Source organism: Tamandua tetradactyla, chromosome 7 (genome assembly GCF_023851605.1).
Source record: "Tamandua tetradactyla isolate mTamTet1 chromosome 7, mTamTet1.pri, whole genome shotgun sequence".
NCBI lineage: Eukaryota > Metazoa > Chordata > Mammalia > Pilosa > Myrmecophagidae > Tamandua > Tamandua tetradactyla.
In genome coordinates, this window is record NC_135333.1 from 71,847,144 (window position 1) to 71,864,060 (window position 16,917).

General features: G+C 34.2%; 1 protein-coding gene and 1 long non-coding RNA gene across 4 annotated transcripts in view; one reads left to right on the forward strand and one right to left on the reverse strand.

Annotated features, from left to right (window-relative positions):
- Positions 1-16,917, forward strand: part of LOC143691476 (uncharacterized) — an 80,131-nt gene that overhangs the window by 41,309 nt on the left and 21,905 nt on the right. For all 3 annotated transcript variants that reach the window (XR_013179536.1, XR_013179538.1, XR_013179537.1), the window contains exon 2: positions 13,031-13,076. This is a non-coding gene — a long non-coding RNA (uncharacterized LOC143691476). The remainder of the gene's footprint in view (positions 1-13,030; positions 13,077-16,917) is intronic.
- The window catches only part of CLECL1 (C-type lectin like 1), a 38,295-nt gene that overhangs the window by 15,430 nt on the left and 5,948 nt on the right, over positions 1-16,917 (reverse strand). The gene's annotated exons all lie outside the window — the stretch shown is intronic.

Here is a 16,917-nt window from a genome sequence, read left to right on the forward strand (position 1 = left end):
ATTGAGCTAGCTTTAATAACAATTGTAATAATTACATCTTTTAATAATTATTTCTCTGTGCATGGTTTCCAAACTGGATCCCCAATCCTGGCCGGTTTCCTGGAGTACAAGACTTGTTTCAACAGAATCGAACCCAAAATAATCAAAAGCAACTAAATTTTCCCTCTCTTCCACTGTGCCACCTCATTGTTTTGGTGGTCCCACTGCTTTCCCAGAAACTCAGGCTTAAAATCTTCTGTGCCCCTGGTCACTTCCCAAAGTCTACTTATTCTTGTTCTTTAGCATCTTTTGCAATTTTTCTCTCATCTCTATTGCATTATTCTTATTGTGACCCATGGATCAGAGGGTCTCATCTTTAAAACTCCAAAACTATTTCTCTTTCAAAATAAAATTTAAATACAATTGCTTAAAAATAAACTCTGATTATCCCAATTTGGAGAATCTTTTTGTTTCCTCCTAACATTTTCTATAGCTCTTATAATTGTCTTGGCTTTTTGTTGGGAATATTGAGGCAGCCTTTTAGCTGGTTTTCCTTTTGTTCTGCTTCTCTCCACCCTGAAACTGATCTCCAGCAGCAAGATTAACTTTTTTAAAAAAGAGTTATGATGATATTACTCCTCAAATTAAAAGACATCAATGGTTCTTCTTTGTTTAGCACTTACTTGTCAGATTATTTATCCTGGCATTTAAGCTCCTTAATGATCTGGTCCCCAATTAGCTTTCCAAATTTATTTCCATTTACTAACATTTTTACTTATTATGTTTCAACTATGCCCTTTGATCTGAGCATACACAATGTACTGTTTCACCTTAATGTCTGTGCTTATTCTTTCCTTTTGGCTGATAATCCTTTCTTCCCAAATTCACTTATCTATAGCTGATTTCTCATTTTGGCCAGTTCAAATGTCATTTCTCCATTTTCATGGGCTGATTTTTGCTCTTATAATAATGTCTCTTGATGAATAGAAGTGCTTAATTTTAATATAATAAAATTTGCATTTAAAAATATTATCCAAATCCTAGCCACTAGACGACCAGGGAGGAAAAAAAAAATTCTATTATATCAGCCTCTTTTGTCATGTTGAGGATATTTTTGATTTATCATATATTTTTAAATTGCTGCAAAGGTGAGATTTATTGAAATATAATAACTCATGTATTCTTCATCTTAGATTCTAAACCAATTCAGAAGCACATTGTAATCAGTTAGAGATCCAAAAAGAAAGTGAAAATGTCAGTTTCCTATCTAGTAGACTTCACTACAATGTTGAAAACAGTAGAGGTGCTACAACCAAGTTACTACCTTGAAAGAAGAGAGGAAACAGCAAGCTTTGTTTCCAGCAAGAGGAAACATCTAAGAAATATATCTGCCTGCAGCTAGAAATTTAAAAGTCTTATATTCTTGTGTTCATTAGGTCTGAAGGACAAAATTATCTCACACCAAAAAAAAAAAGTTGATCTGAACAAAAGAAACTAGGCAATAAATAAATAAAGATTGAGTCAAAGGAGGAATCAGAGAACTGGGAGAGGATTAATTCCTCCAGATACCACCCAAACATCTTCTGCTGTACATGGTCTGCCTGAAAAGTTACATTCACCTCAGAAAAAGACATGGAAATCTTGACTGAACAAGATACTTGCCTTTGGTTTCTAGTCTTACAAATTCCAAGAAATCAAATAGGACAGTAGATTTCTGAATTTTTACATGAAATTTTCCATGAAATCCTAGAACCGGATGAATAACGTGACTGCACGTTATTAACCAATATCGTTGGTTATAATAAATAATTGGAAACATTAAGAAGTGGGCTGCTAATCCTAACTGGTAATACTCACAAATGATGATTTTAGGAGAACAATGGGCAAGAAAGTTCCTCCCAGAGTGAAAATACTGGATTCAACCGGTTGGATTATTTTTTTATGTATTATTTTTAAATGAGATATAATTTACATATTATAAAATTAACTCTTTTAAATTGTACAATTCAGTGGTTTTTGGTATACTTACAAGGTCATGCAACACTATATAATCCCAGAACATTTTCATCATGCTCAAAATAAATCCCAAACCCAGTAGCAGTCACTTTTCATCCATTGCTCACTGCCCTGGCACCCATTAATTTACTTTCTACATTCAGTGATTTGCTGTTATGGACATTTCATATATATTCTGTTTGAATTCTGAGAATCATACAATAAGTGGTCTTTTATGGTTGGTTTCTTTCACTTAATATAATATATTCAAGGTTCATCCATGTTGTAATATATAGCAATACTTTATTTTTTTTATTAAAGAATAATGTTCCACTTTATGGATAGTCTACACTTTTAATCCATTCATTAGTTGATGGATATTTGGGTTATTTCTACTTCTTCTCTATTATGAATAATGCTGTTGTGAACATTTATGTAGAAGCTATTGTGTGAACTCGTGTTCACTTCTCTTGGGCATATATCCATGATTGCAATTACAGAGTCATATTAAGTTTTTGAGGGAATTCCTAAATTGTTTTCCACCACAGCTCTCCCATTTTACATCTCAACCAACAATTCACAAGTCTTCCAGTTTCTCCATATATTACACTTGTGATGTTTTGTCTTTTTTATTTTAACTATTTTAGAGTATTTAAAGTGGTATTTCATTGTGGTTTTGATTTGCATTTCCTTAATGAATAGGTTAAGTATCTTTTCGTATGTATAATGCCCATCTGTGTATTTTCTTCCGATAAATGTCTATTAAAATATTGATTACTTTTTAACTGGGTTTTGTTTTTTGTTGTTGATTTGTAAGTGTTCTTATGCATTCTAAATACAAAACTTTTATCAGATATATGATGGCAAATATTTTCTCCCATACTACAACTTTACTTTCAATTTCGCAATAGCATCCTTGACCCTATGTTTTTGAAATGTAGGATAAGTATGTCCATCTCTGAAAAAAAAAAAAAGGCAGCTGAGATTTTGATAGGTATTGCTTTGAATCTGGAAGACAGTTAGGGGAGTATTGCAACCTTAACAATATTGTCTTTCAAACTATAAACATGAAGATATCTTTCCTTTACTTAAGCCTCCTTTAATTTTTGTCGATGACATTTTGTATTGTTAAATATACACTTGTACCTCAGTTGTCATTTTTGCTCCTAAGTAATTTATTCTTTTTAATGCTATTGTAAATGGACTTCTTTTCTTAATTCATTTTTTGATGGTTCAATGTAAGTGCATAGAAATACAGCTAATTTTTACATATTGACATTGTATCCTTCAATCTTTTTGAACTTGTTTATTAACTTAAACTGTGTGTGTGTATTCCTTAGAATTTTCTATATATAAGGTAATGACATCTACTTATAACAATAGTCTTACTTCTTCCTTTCTGTGGTAGATTGTATTTATGGACTTCCCTTCAGAAGACATGTTCTTATTTTTAAAGCATGTTGTGTGAGTGTGAACCCATTTGTAAACAGGACCTGAAGATGCATTTTCAGTTGAACTCATTTGTGGACTCATTTGTGAATAGGATCTTTGAAGATTCTATTTAGGTATGGCCAGACTGAATCAGGAAGGGCCTTAATCCATATTATTAGGGGCATTATAAAAAGCCAGAAGTCAGAGGAAAACAAAGAATGAACTCAAGGACATTGCCATATGATGGAAGGCAGAGATGCAAGTCAAGGAACCCCAGAGAAGATTGCAAGAAGCCAACACCAGAACATGACCGAATTCAGAGAAAAAGCATGGCCATGCTGATGCATTGATTTTGGAATTCTAAGCTTCAAAACAATGAGCTAATAAGTATTTGTTGGTTAAACCAATCCATTGTGTGCTATTTGACATAGCAGCCTGGCAAACGAAAACTTTTTTTTATCTAGCTGTATTTTCTTTTTCTCTTTCTTACTTGATTGTCCTGAGAAGAACCTCTAGTGTAATGTTATATAGAAGAGATGAGAGTAGACCCATTTATTTGCTATGGATCTTAGATGGATAGCTTCAGTCTTTCACCAAGTATGATGTTATCAGTGGGTTTTTCTTTATATGCCCTTTATTAGTGTGAGGAAGTTCTTTTCTCTTCCAACCTTGTTGAGTGTTTTTATGATGAACGAATGTTCAATTGTGTCAAATGCATTTTGTGTGTTTATTGTGATGATCATGTATTTTAGTTATTTATTCTATAAAGTCTGGTTTATTACAATGGCTGATTTTGGTATGTTAAACCAACATTAAACTCCTGTGATTCATCTCACAGTGTATAATACTTTAAATGTTGCTTGGTTGGTCTGGTGGTTGTGCTGATTTGAAAGGATGTATGTCCCCTAGAAAAGCCATGTTTTAATCTAAATTCCATTTCATACAGGCAGAATAATCCCTATTAAATACTGTATGTTTGAAACTGTAATCAGATCACCTCCCTGGAGATGTGATTTATCAATAGTGGTTGTTAAGCTGGATTAGTTCATGATATGTCTTCACCCATTTGGGTCTTGATAGGTTTCTGGAGTCCTATAAAAGAGGAAACATTTTGGAGAAGAAGGAAATTCAGAGAGAGCAGAGAATTCTGCAGCACCATGAAGCAGAGAGTCCATGAGCCAGTGACCTTCGGAAATGAAGAAGGAAAACACCTCCTGGGGAGCTTCATGAAAACGGAAGCCAGGAGAGATAGCTAGCAGATGACGCCGTGCTTACCATGTGCCCTTCCAGCTGAGACAGAAGCCCTGACTGTGTTCACCATGTGCCTTTTCACTTGAGAAAGAAACCCTGAACTTCATCAGTCTTCTTGAATCAAGGTTATCTTTTACTGGATGCCTTAGATTGGACATTTCTATAGACTGGTTTTAATTGGAACATCTTCTCGGCCTTAGAACTGTAAACTTGCAACTCATTAAAAGCTGCTCTGTTTCTGGTATATTGCATTCCAGCAGCAAGCAAACTAGAACAGTGGTATTTAATTCCAGAAGGTTATGTATATGGTCATAAAGGATGTCTGCCTGTAGTTTTGTCTTCTTATGTTTTTGTACTGTCTTGGTATTAGGGAAATATATACATCATAGTATGGGTTGGAAAATGTTACCACGTCTTCTATTTTTTGGAAGAGTTTGGAATGAATTGATATTAATTCTTCAGATATTTGCTAGAATTCATCATTGAAGCCATCTGGTCCTGGGCTTTTCTTTGGGAAATTTTTTTTATTACTGATTCAGTGTCTTTACTTTCGATAGATATGTTCAGATCTTCTATTTCTTCTTGAGTCAGTTTTATTAGTTTGTATCTTTCTAGGAATTTGTCAGTTTCATCTAGTTTATCATATTTGTTGGCATAAAATTATTTATATTATCCCTTTCTGTTCTTGTTTGCTAGCTGCTGGAATGTGATATAGCAGAAACAGAGGGCTTTTAAAAGGGGGAATCTATTGTTACTAGTTTACAGTTCTAAGGCCATGAAAATATCCAAATTAAAGCAATTTTTCTATAAAAATGTCCAAATTAAGGCACTAACAAGAGGTTACTATCACTCAAGAAAGACTGATGAAGTTCAAGGAATCTCTCTCATCTGGACAGGCACATGGCAAACATGGCAATCTCTGCTGGCTTTCTCTCCAGGCTTCTTGTTTCATGAAGCTCCTTCAGGGGTATTTTCCTTCTTCCTCTCCAAACGTCTTTGACTGCAAGGGGTCTGTAACTATTCCCAAAATGGTTCTCTCTTAAAAGGCTCCAGTAATCAACCCTACCCTGAATGGGTGGAGACACATCTCCATGGAAATTATGTAATCAAAAATTACCACCACAATTGGGTGGGCTACATCTCCATGGATAATTAAAAACTCCCACCCAGCACTATTGAAAGAGGATTAAAGGACATGCTTTTCTAGGATCCACAAATTCAAACCAGCACACTTTCTAATTCTTTTTATTTCTGAAATGTTGGTAATATTCTCTCTTTAATTTCCTGTTTCAGTAATTTGAGCCTTCTCTCTTTTTTTCTTGTTCAATCTTGCTTTGTCCATTTCAATGATCTTTTAAAAAAACTAGCTTTTGGTTTTGTTGATTTTTCTGTTATTTTTCAATTTCTATTTCATTATTTTCCTCTGGAGTCTTCATTATTTTCTTCCTTCTACTTGCTCTGGTTTTAGCTTGCTCTTCTTTTTCTAATATCTTAAGATGGAAGGTTGGGTTATTGAATTGAGGTCTTCTTTTTTAAATAAAGATTTTCACAGCTAAAAATTTCCTTCACTGTACCTATAAGTTTTGTTAGCTTGTGTTTTAGTTTTCCTTCGTAACAAAGTTTTTTTCCATAAATTCCCTTAATATTCCCCTTTGATCCATTGATTATTTAGTGGTGTGTTGTTTTGTTTTCACAAATTTGTAAATGACCCAAGTTTCCTGTGCTATTAATTTTAATTTCAATCAATTGTTGCCACAGAACATGCTTGATATTAATTAAATCATTTTAAATATATTTAGATTGGTTTTGTGGACAAACATCTGATCTATCATGGAGAATGTTCCATGCACACTTGAAGTAAAATATGTATTCTATGCTTACTGGGGAAAGTGTTCTACATATGTCTTTTAGGTCTAGTCCATTTGTAGTATTTTCACATTTTCAATTTCCTTGTTGATGTTTAATTATTCTGTCTGTTATTGAAACAGTACTGTGAATTCAGATGTTAATCTCATAAAAATCCCTTGTACATCATGAGTTGCTTTACTCTTGCTGAATTTAGGGTACTCTTTTTTATTTTTTTGTCTTTGTCTTTCTGAAGTTTTATGTCTAGTTGTAGATCTCTTTGAGTTTATCCTATCTGGAGTTCGCATGTACGGACTTGGATTTTCCCACACATCCAAATCTGCATATGCAAACACCAGATAGGATAGATGCTCAAATTTCTTCAAATATTTTTTCAAATATTATTTCTACCTTTTCTTTCTCTCCTATCATAACACTCCCAGTTTGCATATTTTATCTTAGTAGTATCCAACAACTCTCTGTAGACCTGTTAATCTCCTTCACTTTTTTCTTCAAATTGTATAATCTTGATTACTCTATCTTCACAATTGCTGTTTTTTTCTGCCTGCTCAAATCTGTTGTTGAATTAAAAAAAATTTTTTTTTAAATTTAAGAAACCAAAAATATACTTAGAACTACCAAAAATGGATATCTTAGTTAGCTTAACCATAGGCATATTTAAATAAAATATAAATATAATCATCACAAAGCCTGTGTTTGAGCAGTAAAGTTTTATAGATCAATTTAAAATTAAGGCAACAAGGAAAAATCTACATATTCAGATAGCAAAGTTCTTAAATTCTAAGTATTAAAAACTAACAGATACCATCTGATCAGCTGTCAAAACTGTGAATGTTCCCAAAATATCAGGTAGAAAGTTCTTACAAATATCTGCATTGCTATATTAATGGCCTATGTTACTGAATATTTTCCTTATTGAAGGAAAATATGAAGATACAAATATTTTTACATTTAACATATGGAAATCTTAACCACCTAAAATGAATATCTTAGCTTATCCATAGGCATATTAAAAAAGTATATCTAAATAATCATTGTAAAGCCTGTTTGTACAATGTTTCACAAACCAATTTAAAATTAAAGCAAAGAAGGAAAAAAATCTATAAATACAGATATCAGCATTACTTGAATTCTAAATATTAAACAGTATCTTAAATAACATTGATTAACTATCAAAACTAAGTGTTCTCAAAATAGCAAGTAAAAGTTATTATGAATATCAACTTTGCTATAGTAGTATGCTGGTTTGAAAGGATGTATGTTCCCTAGAAAAGCCATGTTTTAATCAAAATCCCATTTCATAAAGGCAGAATAAATCCTATTCAATATTGTATGTTTGAAACTGTAATCAGATCATCTCCCTGGAGATGTGATTTAATCAAGAGTGGTTGTTAAACTGGATTAGGTGATGACCAGTCTCCACCCATTTGGGTGGGTTTTGATAAGTTTCTGGAGTTCTATAAAAGAGAAAACATTTTGGAGAATGAAGGAGATTCAGAGGGAGCAGAGCAGAATGACACACCCACGAGAAGCAGAGTCCACCAGCCAGCGACCTTTGGAGATGAAGAAGGAAAATGCCTCCTGGGGAGCTTCATGAAACAAGAGGCCAGAAGAGAAAGTTAGCAGATGACACTGTGTTTGGCATGTGCCCTTCCAGATGAGAGAGAAATCCTGACCATGTTCACCACATGCCCTTCCACTTGAGAGAGGAACCCTGAACATCATCGGCCTTCTTGAACCACCTTTCCCTGGATGCCTTTGTTGGACAAACATTTCTGTAGACTTGTTTTAATTGGGACATTTTCTCAGCCTTAGAACTGTAAACTTGCAACTTATTAAATGCCCCTTTTAAAAAGCCATTCCATTCCTGGTCCATTCCAGCAGCTAGCAAACTAGAGCAAGTAGTAAGCTATGTTACTAAATATTTTCAAATTTTTGATTTCGGGAATTCATTTTATCTAATATTATTATAACTGCCTATAATTTTTTTGTTGTTGTTTGTTTGTTTTGGCATGGGCAGGCACCTAGAATTGAATCCGGGTCTCCGGCATGTCAGGCAAGAACTTTGCCTACTAAGCCAGGGTGGCCTGCCCCCTATAGTTTTTTAAACGGTTTTTTAGTTGTAAATTATAACATATGTTTACAAAAAAAAAAAAGGAATAATTTTCAAAGCACACTTCAACAAGCAGCTATAGAACAGTTCCCCTAGTTTGTATTGGGCTACCATGCCCTCAACTCAGATTTTTCCTTCTAACTGCTGCAAAACACTGGTGGCCTTATCAGAGTCTTAATAATGGAATTATATGGTATCTATTCTTTGCGTCTAACTTATTTCACTCAACATTATGTCCTCAAGATTCATCCTTGTTGTCATGGGTTTTCAGACATCATTTTGTCTAATTGCTGCATTCTATTTCATCATATGTATATACCACATTTTGTTTATCCATTCATCTGTTGATGAGTACCTGGATTGTTTCCATCTCTTGACTATAAATCCACAGCAGTCAAAACAGCATGGTACTGGCTCAAAGACAGAAGGACTGACCAGTGGAATAGAATCAAGAGTGCAGATATTTACCACCAAATTTATGGACATTCGATCTTCCATTAGGCCCCCAAATCCACTGAATAGTCTGTTCAATAAATGGGCATGGGAGAACTGTATTTCAATAGCCAAAAGACTGAAAAAGGACCCCTACATTACACCCTATACAAAAATGAATTCAAAATAAATCAAAGATCAAAAAGTAAGAGCCAGTACCATAAAACTTCTTGAAACAAACATAGGGAAACATCTTCAAGATCTAGTAATAGGAGGTTACTTCTTAAACTTTACACCTAAAGCGCGAGCTGTGAAAGAAGAAATAAACAAATGAGAACGTCTTAAGATCAAGAGCTTCTGTGCCTCAAAGAACTTTGTTAAAAAGGTGAAGAGGCAGCCAACTCAATGGGAGAAAATATTTAGAAACCACATATCAGATAAAGGCTTGATATCCTATGTACATAAATAAATTACACAGCTCACCAACAAAAGTACAAACAATCCAATTATAAAATGGGCAGAGGAAATAAGTAAGCACTTTTCTGAAAAGCAAATGCAGATAACTAAAAAGCACATGAAAAGCTGTTCATCTTCATTGGCTGTAAGAGAAATGCAAATTAAGATGACAATGAGATATCGCCTCACCCTTATGAGAATAGCTGCTGTTAAACAAACAGGAAATTATAAATGTTGGAGATAATGTGGAGAAATTGGAACACATATTCACTGTTGTTGGGGATGTAAAATGGTTCAGTGGCTATGGAAATCAGTTTGGCCACTCCTGAGAAAACTAAATATTGAATTGCCCTATGACAAGGCAAAATCAATACTCAGTATATACCCAGAGGAGTTGAGAGCAGTGACACAAACAGATATTTACACACTGATGTTCACAGTGGAACTAGTCACAATTGTTGAATTTTTATTTTATTATTTTATTTTTGGGGGGATGGACAGGCTCCAAGCATTGAACCTGGATCTCTGGCAATTGAACCCAGGTCTCTGCATGTTGTTGAATTTTGATAGTGGTTTTGTTTTTATTTTTTCATTTCAGATCTTGTAATTCTCCATTCCAGATTTCCATTTGGCTCATTTTCACTATTTCCATTTCCTTACTGACATTCTCTACTTGATGAAACATTGCTCTCACATTTTCCTTTAGTTCTTTAGACATGGTTTCTGTAAGTTCCTTGAATAGATTTTGAAAAACTAATTTAAAGTCATATGGATTCCTTCTGGAAAAGTTTCTATTAATTATTTTTCTCCTGTATTTGGACTATACTTTCTTGTTTCTTTGCATGTGTCATATTTTTGGTTGAAGACTAGACACTTTAAATAATACCATGCTGCAAATTTGGAAATCAGATTCTCCCCCCTCCCAAGGGCTTGTTGATATTCATTGTTTTTATTAGTTTTTGCTTATTTAGCTACTCTTTGGAGCTAATACTATAAAGTTTATGTTCTTGTGTGTGTAGTTACTGAAAATTCTTGAAACACTTAGAACCAATAAGTCTCCCAGCAACTCACTGCCTGTGAGTGAGTTGAGGCACATGTGCAACACTCAACCTGGCTATTTACAAACCTGCTTTAGTTTTCAGTTCCTGCTTGCGGAGTCTCAGGGTCAGCATGAGGTGAGAGCTTATGGCTTTCTCAGCTCCATCCTTAGTGTGCAGACAACTCTGGAAATGTGCACAGCCCTATGTATGTGAGGGGCCTTCTAGATGCCCATGAATATGTCAGAGCTTTTCAAAACCTTTATCGCCATGTCTTTCACCAGCTTTGCCTTGTGAAAATGGAATGGCTAATAACTTTACTAATCAACTTGATATGCTTGTTTCTTTTTATCCAGAGAGTTATAAAGAAACAGAAACAAACTGAGTTAGGCTGACACACCAGTAATCCTTCATAGTGCTAACTAAGACCATTGCCCCTGCAGAAAAAAAAAAATTTGCTCAACTAGAATAGATAGCCCTGCACCCGTAGAGACATCCTGCCTGTCCAAGTGGCAAAATTAATGAAATGTGGTCCAAGGACAGCTTGCACAAAGCAACTAATTAGCTCACTCTCCTTTGCCATCCATATTTGCTCTTCAGAAAAATGCTTATTCATATTTTTAGCCCATTTTATAATTTGGTTGTTTGTTCTTTTGTTGTTAAGTTGTATGATTTCTTTATGTATACAGCAAGTCAAACATTTGTCTGATGTATTATGTCCAAATATTTTTTCCCATTGAGTTGCCTGTCTCTTCACCTTTTTTTTTTCACAATATCTCAAAATGTAAAAATAACAATTTTAGCTCTGGACTAGATGTAACTGATATAAAAGCCCACAATCTATGTCCCAATTTCTCATAAGTATTTCCTAATAGAGACCGTACAATATTCATCCTTTTGTTTCTGGCTTATTTTGTTTCACATAGCCCCCCAGTTCATTCACATGGTTGCATACTTCACAACTTTGTTCCTTTCTGTAATTTGATCATATGTATAAACCACAGTTCCCCATTCTACTTCTGAGTCAATGTAACTTCCATCTATTGGACATCATGTGTTATGTACATTGCCAACAATCCATGTCTGACATTATCCTCAGTTGTACAATCATCAGCACTCTCAAGTTTTGAACAATTTTGAATGGTACAAAGAGAAAAACACACATTCACCTAATATAAAATAAAAAACTTCCCCTATATTTTGTCCTTCACCCCTAATTATTTACCCTGGTATTGCTGTTGTACTCCTGATATCTTCCTGTGAAATATAGAACATAGCATGCAATAGTAGTTTTCCAACTACATTTATCTATATATTTTTACTCTTTGTACCATATTCAATCCCTTCAAGCAGTTCATTCAAGAATGTATTTATATTTGTAGTGTTAATTAATGAGCTACATGGCATTATAAAACCCCTTTCAATCATATTCACATTCAATATGGCAACTATACTAACAGGCCCCGTAGTAAACTGCTTCCACTTCTATTTCCTTACATTTAAGTTCAACCTCACTAGCTAACCATTCATCTATCCCTAGTTTCTATGTAGCTCTAAAATCCTCTGAGTTTACATTTACCATGGTCATAATAAAAAAATCATACAGTATCTAGTCTTTGGTATTTGACTTATTTCACTCAGCTTTATGTCCTGAAAGTTCATCCATGTTGTCATATGATTCAGAACCTCATTTCATCTTACTTGGATTGTTTCCATCTTTTTGCTACTGTGAATTATGCTTCCATGAACAAAAGTATTCAAATATTTGTCTTTGTCATTATTTTCATCTCTTCTGGGTGTATACCAAGTAGTGGTATTTCAAAGTCATAGGGCAACTTGATATTTAGTTTTCTAAGGGTCCACCAAACTGTCTTCCATATTGCCTGTATAATTATACATTCCCATCAGCAGTGCATAAGTAAGTGTTCCAATTTCTCCACATCTTCGCAAACATTTGTACTTTGTTTCTTCACCTTTTGACAAAGTCTTTTGAGATGCAAAAGCATTTGGTTTTGAGGAGTTCCCACTTATTTATTTTTTCTTTTGTGGCTTGTGCTTTGGGTGTAAAGTTTAGGAAGCTACCCCCTATTACTAGATCTTGAGGATGTTTCCCTACATTTTCCCCTAGAATGTTTATGGTACTAGTTCTTATATTTAGGTGTTTGATCCACTTTGAGTTAATTTTTGTGTAGGGTGTAAGGTAAGGGACCACTTTCATTCTTTTGGCTATTGATATCCAGTTCTTCCAAGCTCATTTATTAAAAAGACTATTTTGTCCCATTTCAATGGATTTGGGGGCCTTGTCAAAATCAGTTGGCCACAGATTTGATGGTCTATTTCTGTGCTCTTGATTTGATTCTATTGGTCAATACTTCTACCTTAGTGCCAGTACCATGCTGTTTTGACCACTGTGGCTTTATAGTAAATTTTAGTTATCAAGTGTTAATATTCCTACTTTGTTCTTTTTTAGGATGCTTTTAACTATTTGGGGTCTCTCTTCCTTCCAGACGAATTTGGTAAGTAGATTTTCCAAGTCTTCAAAGTAGATCATTGGAATTTTTATTGGCACTGCATTGAATCTGTAGATCAGCTTGGGTAGAATTGAAATCTTAACTGTATTTAACCTTCTTATACATGAGCAGGGAATGTCTTTCCACCTATTTAGATCTTTAATTTCTTTTAGCAATGTTATGTGGTTTTCTGGGTACAAGTCCTTTATGTACCTAGTTAAGTTCATTCTTAAGTACTTGATTCTTTCAGTTGCTATTTTGAATGGAATATTTGCCTTAACTGACTCCTCAATTAGGTCATTGCTAGAGTATAGAAATGTTACTGATTTTTTGCACGTTGATTTTATATCCCACCACCTTGTTGAATTTGCTTATTAGCTCAAATAATTTTGTTGTAGATATTTCAGGATTTCTCTAGTATCATATCATCTGCAAATAATGAAAGTTTTACTTCTTCCTTTCCAATTTGGATGCCTTTTATTTCTTTGTCCTGCCTGATTGCTCTAGCTAGAACTTCTAGTACAATGCTGAATAATAAGGGTGACAGTGGGCATCCTTGCTTCATTCTTGATCTTAGGGGGAATGTTTTCAGTCTCTCAATTGAGTACAGTGCTGGCTATCAGTTTTTCATATATGCCTTTTATCATATTTAGGAAGTTGCCTTTGATTCCTGTCTTTTGATGTATTTTTATCAGAAAAGTAGTTGAATTTTGTTGAATGCTTTTTCAGCGTCTATCAAGATGATCAAAGGTGATTTCTTTTCTTTTTGATTCGTTAATGTACAGTATTGATTTTCTTATGTTAAACCACCCTTGCATTCCTGGTATAAGGCCCACTTGGTTGTGGTGCATAATTCTTTTAATGTGTTGTTAGATTTGATTTGCTAGTATTTTGTTGAGAATTTTTGCATCTATGGTCATTAGGGAGATTGACCTGTACTTTTCCTTTCTCTAGAGTATCTTTACCCAGTTTTGGCATTAAAATGATATTAACTTCATAAAATGAGTTAGGTAGTGTTCCTTTTTCCTCAATTTTTTGGAAAAATTTGAGAAGAGTAGGTGACTACTCTAGCAATGACCTAACTGACTCCTCAATTAGGTCATTGCTAGAGTATAGAAATGTTACTGATTTTTTGCACGTTGATTTTATATCCCACCACCTTGTTGAATTTGCTTATTAGCTCAAATAATTTTGTTGTAGATATTTCAGGATTTCTCTAGTATCATATCATCTGCAAATAATGAAAGTTTTACTTCTTCCTTTCCAATTTGGATGCCTTTTATTTCTTTGTCCTGCCTGATTGCTCTAGCTAGAACTTCTAGTACAATGCTGAATAATAAGGGTGACAGTGGGCATCCTTGCTTCATTCTTGATCTTAGGGGGAATGTTTTCAGTCTCTCAATTGAGTACAGTGCTGGCTATCAGTTTTTCATATATTCTTTTTGGAATGTTTAATAAAATTCCCCTGTGAAGCCATTTGGCCCTGGGCTTTTCTTTGTAGGCAGATTTTTGATGGTTTATTGAATCTCTTTACTTGTGATTGGTGTGTTGCGATCTTCTATTTCTTCTTGAGTCGGTGTAGCTTGTTTGTGTGTTTCCAGGAATTTGTCCATTTCATCTAAGTTATCTAGTTTTTTGGCATATAATTGTTCATAGTATCATTTTATGATTTCTTTTATTTCTTCAGGGTTTGTGGTAATGCATCCCTTCTCATTTCTGATTTTTTTTTAAATTTGCATCCTTTCTCTTGCTTTCTTTGTCAGTCTTCCTAATGGCCCATCACTTTTATTGATTTCCTCAAAGAACCAACTTTTGGTTTTATTGATTCTTTGGTTCTCTCATTCATTTGACTTTGCGTTAATCTTTGCTATTTCTTTTTTTCTATTTTCTTTGTGCTTAGTTTGCTATTCTTTCTCAAGTTCCTCCAAGTCAGCCATTAAGCCCTTGAATTTTGCTCCTTCTTGTTTTTTAATATAGGCCTTTTTAGGGAATAAATTTCCTCTCAGCAGAGCTTTTGCTGTATCCCATAAGTTCTGATATGTTGTATTCTCATTTTCATTCATACTAAGATAGCTACTGATTTCTCTTGGAATTTCTTCTTTGACCCACTGGTGGTTTAAGAGTGTGTTATTTAATCTCCATATATTTGTGAAAGTTCTAGTTCTTTGGTGTTTATTGATATCCATCTTCATTCCATTGTGATCAGAGGAACTACTTTGAATAATTTCAATGTTTTTAAATTTATCAGGACCTGTTTTGTGCCCCAGCATGTGATCTATCCTGGAGAATATTCCATGAGCACTAGAGAAGAATGTATATCCTGGTGTTTTGGGGTGTAATGACCTATATATATATATATGTTAGGTCAAATTCATTTATCAAGTTGTTTAATTTCTCTATTTCCTTGTTGGTCTTCTGTCTGGTTGTTCTATTTATAGAGGAGAGTGGTGTATTGAAGTCTCCTACTATTATCATTGAAACATCTATTGCTTCCTTCAGTTTTACCAATGTCTGTGTCATGTAATTTGCAGCTTCTTGATTATGAGCATAAACATTTATGATTGCTATTTCTTCTTGGTGATTTGTCCCTTTTATTAATTTCTTTGTCTTTTATGTTGTCTTTCCATTTAAAGTCTATTTTGTCTGATATTTGTATAGCTACTCCTGCTTTCTTTTGGTTACAACTTGCATGGAACATCTTTCTCTGTTCTTTCACTTTCAGTCTATTTGTATCCTTGTGTCTAAGATGAGTCTCTAATAGCAGCCCATATCTGGATTATGTTTCTTAATCCATTCTGCCCCTGGCTTGGAGTGCAGGGAATAGGGGCAGATGACAGGGTTCAGGTGCATGGGGTGTGGAGTGAGTAGCAGGTAGTGGGACTGTGCTGGTTAAGATAGTATATTCAAGGAATGTAGCTTGGTTTACCTCCTATTCCCCATCTCCCCATCCAGGCACTTCTGAAAGCTCCAGGCTTCTGTATTAGACTGTTTGCACCCACCAGATGGTCTCCAGTTCTCTTATTCTCCATCTGTTCTCTAATTGTACAATTTTGATTCTCCTATCTTCTAGCTCACTGATTCTTTCTTCTGCCTGTTCAAATCTGCTGTTATATGGCTCTAGTGCATTTTAATCTCTACTACTGTGCCTTTCATCCCCATAATTTCTTTTATGTTTCTTTTTATACTTTCAAATTCTTCTTTATGCTCACACATTGTTTTTTATTATCATTTTTATTATCATTTATGATCATTTTATTATCATTTTGATAAAACAATGTACAGGCACATACATCTTGACATACAAATGTTCCATACATGGTGTACAATCAATAGCTCACAATATCATCACTAGTTATATATTCATCACCGTGATCATTTTTAAGAACATTTGCATCACTCCAGAAAAAGAAATAAAAAGAAAAAACTCATACACACCATATCCTTTATCCCTCCCTCTCACTGACCATTATTTCTTTATGCATGTTTTACTCCATTTCCTTGAATTGATTTAAAAGATTTGTTTGAACTTCTGCAATTAGTTGTTCCAACTTCTGAATCTTCTCTGAAGTTTTTAATTTGTCTCCTTAACTGAGCCATATCTTCTTGTTTTTTAGTATAGCCTGTGATTTTTGCTGATTTCTACGCGTCTGATTTTCCTGATGGGTTAACCCTGAAGGCCTGTTTCTCCCTCCTGTTTAGGATTTTATTGTTGATTGGCTTTGTGCTAAGGCTCTTCTTTGACACTTGATCTAACTTATTCTAGAACTTTATTGTAGTCTGTGTTCAACTGTTCAGATTTTCTGGAAGAAAAGAGCTCTTTTTCATCTGATTCTTGTCCTAGATATGT